This window comes from Strix uralensis, chromosome 18 (genome assembly GCF_047716275.1).
Source record: "Strix uralensis isolate ZFMK-TIS-50842 chromosome 18, bStrUra1, whole genome shotgun sequence".
Classification (NCBI taxonomy): domain Eukaryota; kingdom Metazoa; phylum Chordata; class Aves; order Strigiformes; family Strigidae; genus Strix; species Strix uralensis.
In genome coordinates this window covers 9,798,902-9,809,929 of record NC_133989.1, presented here as the reverse complement: position 1 = coordinate 9,809,929, position 11,028 = coordinate 9,798,902, and the positions used below count along the sequence as shown (strand labels likewise).

Below are 11,028 nucleotides of genomic sequence, written 5' to 3'. Positions count from 1 at the left end.
AAGGCATTGTCGGAAGAGAATGAAAGATGAAGATATGTGTAAGATTGAAGACTAGGGGTGTCAGGGGCTATATATCCTGGGGACAAAGTCACCATCTGAGCCCTTGATAAACCTAAAATTGGGTCCCCAGGGGAATGAAGTTACATTTTTGGTAGATACTGGGAGCAGAAAGATCCACTGTTAAGTAAGCAAAAGCACTGCACTAGTGGTGGGAGCGAAGTGAGAACCTTTTAGGGTTCCTATCATCAAAAATGTGCAACTTGAATCTGAAGGTCAATTTTGTATAGGGGATTTTCTTTTAGTTGAAGAAGCAGAAAACAATTTATTGGGACGGGATTTAATTGTTAAACTGGGAATAAATATGGAAGTAATAAAAGGGGAAATTATGGTAAAATTATATCAGTTAACAGAAAAAGATGAGGAATGCATAAATCTGATAGTTTGGTATAATAATGGAGATATTGGCAAAATAGACATTGAACCATTTAAGAAATAGTAAATCCCAAAGAACCAATAAGAAGAAAACAATACCCCATTCCTCTTGAAGGAAGGAGGGGATTAAAACCAATGATTGATGACTTAATAAAGAGGGGAACATTGGAACCTTGTAAATCACCTCATAATACCCCAATTTCACCTGTTAAGAAGCCAAATGGTAGCTATCGATTAGTACAAGATTTAAGAGCAGTCAATCAGAGGACTGTCACCCAATTCCCAGTGGTAGCAAATCCATATACATTATTAAATCAAATTCTGCCAGATTATATCTGGTATAGTGTTATCGATTTAAAGGATGCATTTTGGGCTTGTCCCTTAGCAAAAGATAGTAGGGACTATTTTGCATTTGAATGGGAAGATCTGGAAACTGGTAGAAAACAACAATTAAGGTGGACAGTGCTGCCTCAAGGCTTTACAGAATCACCAAATCTGTTTGGCCAAGCATTAGAGAACCTATTGGTAATGTTTAAATGTGAGGGAGAAGTGAAACTTTTACAGTATGTAGACGACTTATTAGTTACAGGAAAGTCTGAAGGAGAAGTTAAGGAAAATACTATTAAGTTGTTAAACTTTTTGGGAGAAAAGGGGGTTAAAAGTCTCAAAATCCAAACTACAATTTGTAGAATCTGAAGTGAAATATTTGGGACATTGGCTTAGCAAAGGGACAAAGAAGTTAGACCCTGACCGCATAGCGGCAATCTTAGCCTTACCAGCCCCAAAAACAAAAAGAGAAATTCGACAGTTATTAGGTCTGTTGGGATATTGTAGACAATGGATTGAAGGATTTAGTGAAAAGGTGAAATTTCTTTACGAAAAGCTGACCACGGAAGTAGTAAAATGGTCCGTAGAAGATGAAGAAAAATTTAAACATCTAGAAGAAATATTAACCAGAACTCCAGTCCTGAATTTACCGGACTTGAACAAACCATTTCAGTTGTTTGTAGACACTGGTAATCATACTGCTTATGGAGTTTTGACACAAGACTGGGTGGGAAGTAAAAAACCCGTAGGATGTTTTTCCAAATTACTAGATCCTGTTAGCAGAGGATGGCCAACCTGTTTACAGGCTATAGTGGCAGTGGCTCTTTTGGTAGAGGAGGCCAGGAAAATAGCTTTTGGGGGATCTTTAATACTTTCTACTCCACATGACATTCGAGGAGTGCTCCAACAAAAGGCAGAAAAGTGGTTAACAGATAATAGGCTACTAAAATACGAGGCAATCCTGTTATCTTCACCCGAATTAAATTTAAAAACCACAACAGCTCAGAACCCAGCACAATTTCTATATGGAGACTGGGAAGAAGTGAAAAGAGAAAACCATAATTGTATTGATATGGTAGAATTACAAACCAAAATAAGACCAGATTTAGAAGAACAACAACTAGAGGAAGGGGAGAAGTTATTTGTAGATGGATCCTTTCGGGTTATAGAAGGGAAAAGGAAATCAGGGTACGCAATCATAAATGGGAAAACGTGGGAAGTATTAGAATCGGGCCCCCTAAGCGCAAGTTGGTCTGCCCAAGCTTGTGAGCTATGTGCTCTATTACAGGCATTAAGGAGACTAAAAGGTAAGCAAGGGACGATCTTTACCGACTCAAAATATGCTTTTGGAGTGATACATACCTTTGGAAAAATATGGGAAGAAAGAGGTTTAATAAATACACAAGGAAAAGGGCTAATACATGAAGAGTTAATCAAGCAAGTATTACAAGCTATCAGGGAACCAAAAGCTATAGCTATAACCCATGTTAAAGGACATCAGAGGGGATTACAGTTTCAAATTAGAGGGAATAATTTGGCTGATGAAGAAGCAAAAAGAGCAGCACTCCTAACGATTACTGTTGATAAATTTACAACCGAGGAAAAGGGGGAATTTGTTGAGAACCAAAAAATATATCCTGAAACTGAAATCAAGGAATATGAAAGATTAGGGGCGAGATTGAAAGGAAATAAATGGATACTTCCTGATGGACACGAAATGTTGCCTAAGGGATTTGCTAGAAAAATAATACATAGATTACACCAACAGACTCATTGGGGTATAAGAGCATTAGTAGACCAGTTCTTAAAGTTTTATGGATGTATAGGGATTTTTGAAATAGCAAAACAAGAAACTCAAGGGTGTATAAACTGTCAAAGAATAAATAAAAAACACATGAGGCAAACCCCCCAAGGAGGGAGACCGTTGGCCCATAGGCCTTTTGAAAGGATACAGGTAGATTATACCGAATTACCTAGGGCAGGACAGTATAAATACCTGCTGGTTATAACAGACCAACTTACCCATTGGGTAGAGGCCATACCTACTACCAGGGCTACGGCACAAATAGTGGCAAAACAATTATTAGAAAATACCATCCCGAGATATGGCATGATAGGAGTAATTGATTCAGATCAAGGGTCACATTTTACTTCAAAAATTCTTAGAAATATCACTACAGCCTTAGGAATCAAGTGGGACTACTATACTCCATAGCACCCCCAAAGCTCTGGAAGAGTGGAAAGGGCTAATCAAACCTTGAAACAGCAATTATCAAAATTAATGATTGAAACTAAGATGTCATGGGTAAAGTGCTTGCCCTTGGCATTATTAAACATTAGGACCATGCCAAACTCAGTAACTGGGATTTCACCTTTTGAAATGTTGTATGGAATACCCTATACTCACGGATTACCCCTTGATCATCCCATAATGGATGATATTACAATTCAACAATATGTAACAATTTTGAACTGTCATATGCAAGAACTAAGAAGTAAGGGGTTGGTGGCTCAAAGTACCCCTCTCAAATTTTCAATACATAAAATACAACTAGGTGATTGGGTATTAATTAAAAGTTGGAAAGAAGATAGCTTATCCCCTTGATGGGAGGGACCATTTCTTGTTCTTCTAACTACAGAGACTGCGGTACGGACAGCTGAAAAGGGTTGGACTCACGCCACTCGAGCTAAAGGACCAGTGAAGCAGCCTTCAACGGAATGGACTGTGGTATCTAAACCGGGAAGTCTCCAAATGACTATAAGGAAAGACCAGAAGATGACTGAATGACCCACTCTAGAAGGGAAGTAAGAAATAGTCTATACCAGTGGCTCCAGATAGCCTCTGGGGATACTTTACAAAAAGTATATTTTGCACCTTGGAGGAGAGAAAGGATACCTTACCAAACTGGGGAAGCGGGGTTATATAAGTTAACAGGAACTCCACAGGTCCATCCTTTCTGTTGCGAAACAGAAACTGATACACCTGAACTGGCCGCAACAGAAAATATATTGGAAATTCCATGCATAAAACATCCTACTTCTGGACACTCATGTTGGGTTACTTGTCAATGTTCAGATTGTAATAGAAAACGGTCTTGTATTTCATTTAAAAGGCAACTTCATTGTATGCAATGCTGAGATAATATCATAGTTAGTAGAGAACAATTTGCTCAAGTAGAGATTTGTACCTTGTTTTGTGGATGGGAGTTGCTGATACCTACAACTTGGGAAGTATATGAAGCAGATTGGCACAAAGTCTTAAGACAGTGTGCCACAAGATTTGCTTGGAAGCGGGCACAACAACAAAATAGGTGGAAATATCAACAAATTCAGATTCTGAAATTCGATTGGCAATTATGAACCTAGAATAAAACTCAGAATAGACTGTGTGTCTTCAGGTAATTAAGTTTATGGCTGAAAAGAATAGCTCCTGAAGAATACCACTGCTGTCGAGAAGAATTCATACCTCGTGGCTCCAAGTAAAGGAGTAGACGAAGGAGACAGAGGGGTATAACGGTGGAGATAAAATCTGGAAAATACATCCACTAGCAGCCTATGACTGAAGACAATGCCTAAAAATATGAGTAGTATTCTAGTGTTGTTATACCTAATCTATATCAAAAGTGTAACAAATGATTGGATACACCAACCTTTTGAATGGATCTTGGCCCGATGGGAAGACTCAGTTGTTATAAAAAGAAACACAACAGTAGGCCCTCCCAGTTTTACTGCTTCACTCTGTGAGCTAGTGCCTATACAGCCATGCTTAAATCTGAAAGGCTATTATTTGTGTCCTGCTTCCAACCCTGGAAAAGAATATTGTAATCAACCTAGTCATTATTATTGTGCTTATTGGGGCTGCGAAACAGTCGCTTCTTCCTGGTCTCCTCCAACGAGAGATGAGTTCTTAAAGACAAGTTGGGGCCCCGAAGGATGTGATCCGCCCAGACATGACTTCAGTGGAGGTTCAATAAGTCATAGTAATTGTCTGCATTTAAAAATTGATATCTTACAGCCAGAGGATCCAGCATGGATAATTGGTAGGACATGGGGACTTAGATATTGGGAACCTGGAACTGATAGGGGAGGATTAATCGTGATCCAGAAAAGACCTGTCCCACTGACACCTAAACCTAAACCCGTAGGCCCGAATAAGGTAATAACAAATGAAATCGGCCAGAACAAGACAGTAGCAGATAACCTTGAAACTAACATCACGAATACCCAGGAAAATATTACTGCTTTGAGACGCACAAGAAATATCCAAGAAAATATTGGACGCATAGAATCTAACCCCTTATGGCGATTGGTACAAACTGCGTACCAAGCCCTTAACAGTACCAATCCTAACGCTACTCTTGGATGTTGGTTGTGTTATGGTGTAAGACCACCTTTATATGAAGGAATAGGACTTAATGTTACATACAGCCTAAGTAATGAAGCTAGTCCAGAACAATGTAAATGGAATAAAAAGAAAATCGGGCTTACTATGCAACAAGTTAGAGGGAAAGGGACATGTATAGGAAGAGTACCTAGAAACCAAAAGAATTTGTGTGAAAATAAGATACAACGATTAAACAAAGTTGGAAATAAATGGGCTATACCAAGAGAAGGGGGATGGTGGCTTTGCTCAAAGACAGGACTAACTCCCTGTTTGTCCCTGACTATGTTTAATGAGAACAAAGAATTTTGTATACAAATAACAGTCATGCCTCGGATTTTATATCATTCAAAAGAGACTGTCTTTAAATATTGGAATAATAACAACCTCAGGATAAGGAAAGGAGAACCACTCACTGCCCTGACAATTGCGACCCTCATAGGTCTAGGAACTGCAGGGGCAGAGACTGGAATTACTTCTCTAGTTCAACAACATAAAGGATTATCATCCTTAAGGGCTGCAGTTGATGAAGATTTAGAAAGAACTGAAAAATCAATATCATTAGAAAAGTCCCTTACTTCTCTTTCGGAGGTTGTTTTGCAGAATAGAAGGGGGTTGGACTTACTATTTTTACAGCAAGAAGGGCTCTGTGTAGCTCTAGGAGAAGAGTGCTGCTTTTATGCAGATCACTCTGGGGTGGTTCGGGAATCCATGACCAAGCTGCGTGAGGGCATTATATAAAGAAAGAAGGAAAGGGAAGCTCAACAAAGCTGGTTTGAATCATGGTTTAATCAATCCCCTTGGATGACCACTCTAATAGCAACCTTAATGGGACCCCTGATTATTGTATCTTAAGCAAATTAATTAGCCTTGTTAAGAACAGAATTGAAACTGTCCAACTCATGATATTAAGGCAACAATATACTGACTTAACTCAACAAGAACACCAATTAGAGACTGAACTAGAAGATGTCACCTTTTTAGGGGCTGCTAAAGAAGCTCTTTTTAAGCTTAACCAGCAAATTGAGGTATAAAAAGAAAAAGGGGGGACTGTAATAAACCATTGTAAATAATTTGCTAAGTTAAGCAAGGCGGGTACGTTACGCTTGAATGATTTGTAAATGTCAAACCATAATATCTTGCTGTCAGAAATATTGTAAAAGTAGAATATGGTACCCTGTGAGGATCTGAAATGATTTGTGATCACTATAACCTGTATTATAATTATGAAGAATGTTTGAATATACGGGTAAAATATAAAGTGTGCTATTCGCGTGGAACAATGTAATCGTTTCTCAGAAACCCCTCCTAGAGCTGATATGCAATCGCTTCCTAGAAACCCCACCTAGAGCTGATATAACTGCTGTTTGAAAAAGCCCGCCGAAAGATGGAATCATGAGGCTTTCAAAAGACCCAATAGAAGAAAAGCACGCCAAGAGACCAAGGCTTCGAGACTTTCAAAAGACTCAATAGGAGGAGGAGACGTACCCCAGCAACTCAAATGACCCAATGGAAGAACAGGACAACTATCTGACGAAAAGAGATTGGCTAAGACGATGGTACCAGAGTATAAAAGACGCTGCTTTTTAGAACTCCGGGTGCGTATTGGCGGAGCGGAGACTCCCTACCCACCCAGCGCTGCTTTGCTTATTGTCTTTTATAATACATCAGTTATTTTCTTGGATTGGAATCCTGGTCGTTTATAACAGTACTAGCGCAGACTGGTTTTGTAGATAGAGGTATGTAAGCTAGGTGGGGAGTAGGATTGAGCATGTGCAGAAGCTGAGTTCAGCTACTGGACACAGTGAGGAAGATTGTCGATGACCACTGAAGAATATGAGGATGCATGTGCTAAGGACATTTGCATATGTTAAATGAGTTCCAGGAAATTGTATGAATATGTTAATAATTTCTTGGGAAACTGATGAATATATATACTTTTAACTATATATTTAGTGCTCTTGAAATACCCCAGTGTGCACATTAGGTGGAGCTATCTCCTGTGTGTCTGGCACCTCAATAAAGAATGCTTACTTTCTAAAACTCCAAAATGAGTTTTAGAGAGTTATTTCAGACCAGCTTACGGTTTCACTTGCTGGTGTAAGTGATGACTGAATTTTTTCCCCATCAGAGCGACAGTGTTGATTTCTCGCTGTTCAAGCCAGATCATGTCTGATGCACCAGCGGGGAAGTGCTGCTGTGTCCCATACCCTGGCAGGACCTGGTGCTAACTGTTCTTTGGCTTTACTTGTAGGCTGCTGCAAAGGCAGCAGGGGTGTTGAGCCTCTGGGAGACCTGATGTGATGGCTCTGGCTGGCAGTGATGAGTTGTGTGATGGGGACAGTTGCCTGGTTTGCTCTACCATGCTTGCCTCTAGCAAGTCAGAATGGTAAGTCCTTAAAGTAACTGTTGGTCATTGCTTTAAAATAATAAAAAAGAAGGGGGGGAAGGAGGAAATACCATTCTGCATGGGAGTTGCTTCTAGAAGTCTTTGTCACTGAGAACTGACTGATGTGTAAATTTGAACATTAGTGTAGATACTGTAGAGGTGAAAACACAGAGATTTCCCTCATGCAGAAGAATTGCAACAAGGTCCTCTGTGCCTCATGTTGCTCCTGTTCCAGCATGTCCAAAGTGGCAGGTGTGGCTAGTAAACAGGAAACAGTAGGGCAAGGAATCTGAAAGCTTAAGGACGCCCTGCATGGAGACAATGGGTGATCTGCTGCTCAGAGCAGCTGCCCCAGTAAGGGACAGGAACTATCCTGGCTGAAGTGTGTCTCTTAGGTCCTCTTGAGTCTTTCTGCTCTGCCCCTTGCTGGCCAACTTGGAGTGTGAGGGGACTGCAGATGTCAGTGTTCGGTGGTGGCCATGTGTGTACATGGCTTCGCTGCTTTCTCTGCCATTACTTCACTCAGTCCCTGTGGATCTGCTGGGGGAGGTGACAGTGTCGCACAGCACTGGGGGTGTGCAGCCACGTAACTCCTGGGGACTTGCTGGTGTACGTGATGACTGAATTTTTTCCCCATCAGAGCGACAGTGTTGATTTCTCACTGTTCAAGCCAGATCATGTCTGATGCACCAGCGGGGAAGTGCTGCTGTGTCCCATACCCTGGCAGGGCCTGGTGCTGACTGTTCTCTTTGGCTTTACTTGTAGGCTGCTGCAAAGGCAGCAGGGGTGTTGAGCCTCTGGGAGACCTGATGTGATGGCTCTGGCTGGCAGTGATGAGTTGTGTGATGGGGACAGTTGCCTGGTTTGCTCCACCATCCGTGCCCCTCTGGTGGGGAGAGTGGTAAGTCTTTGATCCACCTATGTTCATTGAAATAAATAAAAAAAAAAGGCAAAAAACACCTTTCTGCGAGGGGGTTGCTTCTACCATGCTTTGCCAGGTCAGTGTCCCTGGAGGTTTGACAGATGTGTAGATTTGAGCATTGCATCAGGGGCCCTTTTAAGTGTTGGACCTGAGTACCAACACCTGTTGAAATACTCACATTTCCTTTTACCATTTTTCCTGCAGGGATTATTACCTTGTCAGTTGTTACGGACATGATTTTTCAAATGTAATTGATTGCCTTTTAATGTTCAGCTGAAGAGCATCTGTCATGAGTATGGACTTTTTTTTTTCCCCCACCAGATTGGCAATGCTGCTGCAAACTTCTGTTTTAGCCAGACTGATTCCACAGATGCAAGAGGCTTCAGTTCCTCATGTGGCTGTATATTGAGGCTATGCGTCCTTGCACCTCTATTGCAGGGAAACTACACGTATACTGCGTGCTTTGAGGGCGGGCAGCACTGGAGGGTGCTGTCTGCACAGACAGTAACTGATTGTGTAACACTATCTGACATACGTGAAAGACTTGAGTATCAAAAGTGAAAGAATTCTTGCTCAAGGAAATGACAGGAAGTTCTGGCAGTTTAAGGGCATAAGCATAGCTTTTCTGTTTTGCCCCATTTAAGCAGTGTTAAAATGAGGTGCTTCTTAAAGAGTCAGGGAGCTTTTGTTTTTGATGTTTATTCTTTTTCCCACCCCTGATGGGAGGTTCTCAATGCCTTGGAGAAGCGTGGATGAAAGTCAGCTTCTAGCAGTGTGTCTATTTGCAATAGAGGGATTGCTTTTGGTGTTCTTGTGACATCTGAAAACTTGGCTGTTTGACTAGGATTTCGCTAATGCTCTAGAAAACTCTTAACAACTTTACTTCATTGGGTAAACAGCTGTTGTCACTGGCTTCAGTTACAGCCTTGTGTTGCTGTTCAGGTGCCTGTTGTGCAGCTGTTGTATCTACAGGGAGGCTGAAGTCTCCTTGGTAACCTCTATCTATGAAGAGCACAAATGCGACCTTTCTATATTGTACTCTTGAATTCAGAAGGGGTGTGAGTGGTCTGTGTCAGATGGCGAAGCTGGTAGAGCTGACCGAATATGTTAACTCTGGCACTCTATGCTCAGTCAGCTCCCCCAGGCTTTTATCAAGTACTACTCTAAAAGCTCCCACAGTGCAGTTTTAAGAGTGCATCCTATTTTGGAGTGCCTGGCAGTGAAGAAGTTTTTGCTGTTTGCAGAGCAACCTTTGCTGTCTTAACAGTTCTTTTGGGGGGGGCATTTGAAAGCTATGTATTTGCTATTTGTGCTGGAGTGGACTGACAAAATGTTGGCTGTTTTCTTGACAGGTTGCGATTTGTCAGACGTTGTCCGGGGACCTGATGTGATGTCAGTGTACTAGCAGAAAGCTGTCTTCTGCTAATGATGTCACTCTCCATGCTGGTGCCTGTGATCCCTTGTCCAACAGCATTCACATCAACCTGCAACAGCCCTGGTCTTTTCTCAGAGCTAGCAGGAGGGATAAATTGGTGTCCTGCCAACTTACAGATGAAGGGTGTTGTATTTTTCCCTTGGTATGAGGTGTTTACTGTAATGGATTCTGGAACTTGATGCATGTTTAATGTAATTGGATGCTTTTGTCTGCAAGGGCTGCATTCACCGCCTGATAGCTAATATTACCCTACCATAGTCATTAAAAGTAAGGAAGCCTCTCCTTAGAGAGCACTTGTCAAGTATGGGAGGATGGCCTTCTGTGTAAGGAGAGTGGGGATTCAAGTCTCAGCGCTCTCCTGTCATCCAGAAAAATTTAATGATGTATCACAGGCAGCCTGTAAAGTGGGGAGGGGGCATCTTGGATGCTGCAGCGCAGTCTGTGTTTCTGTACTGTTCAGAGCCTATTTTTAATAAAATCTGAGTACCGGGTGAATTTGGCTGGTGACTGAAACTCTTTACATGCCTTTAACAGCCAATTTCTGGATCTCCTAACTAGTTTTGGGAGTTTGGATGGTAACAGTGCTTCTGTGTAGTGATTGCTTATGTGGAGCTGCCTGTACCTCAAGCTAGGAGAAAGGGGCATGATCTCATGGCAGTATAGCTTCACACACCCTGAAGTAAAAGTTCTTTAGCTGAGACTTGAGGCTGCTGCTGTGCTGCAGGAAGCATCGCTAGGGCACAGTTCTCTGTAGGTAACAGCTGGGTGCTAAAGGTTGACAACAGGTCTGTCTTCTGAACCAAAGGGAGAGGCATAGTCTGCACTTTGCCTCTGTTTGGACAAAGGCTCTCCCTCAGCTTCTCCCTTATATCCTGTGTGGGGAGCAGCTGGTGCAGAATATAATTCAGTGGGGATTTTGGCTGGCCCGGTAAAAGGTGTAGATTATCTTGTTCCCAGGTAAGTCACTGCTTTGCACATTCTTTCATACATGAGTCCTACAGAAAAGTGAGAAGTGACAGCAGTCTGGGAAGGAAGGGAAGCTGATGTCAGCTTCTGTGAGGATTTGGACATTTCCCTTGTGCAGTGTGTTCAGCTCACGGGAATGACTGCTGCTGGCTAGAGAAACTTAGTGACAGATGTTC

At 41.7% G+C, this 11,028-nt stretch overlaps 2 non-coding genes across 2 annotated transcripts; both read left to right on the top strand.

Annotated features, from left to right (window-relative positions):
• The first annotated feature begins 7,234 nt into the window (after positions 1–7,234).
• LOC141951918 (small nucleolar SNORD12/SNORD106) lies at positions 7,235–7,325 on the top strand. The gene has a single exon (XR_012631492.1). It is a non-coding gene; the product is annotated as a small nucleolar SNORD12/SNORD106 (small nucleolar RNA).
• An 807-nt stretch (positions 7,326–8,132) lies between these two features.
• LOC141951917 (small nucleolar SNORD12/SNORD106) lies at positions 8,133–8,223 on the top strand. The gene has a single exon (XR_012631491.1). It is a non-coding gene; the product is annotated as a small nucleolar SNORD12/SNORD106 (small nucleolar RNA).
• The last annotated feature ends 2,805 nt before the right edge of the window (positions 8,224–11,028 follow it).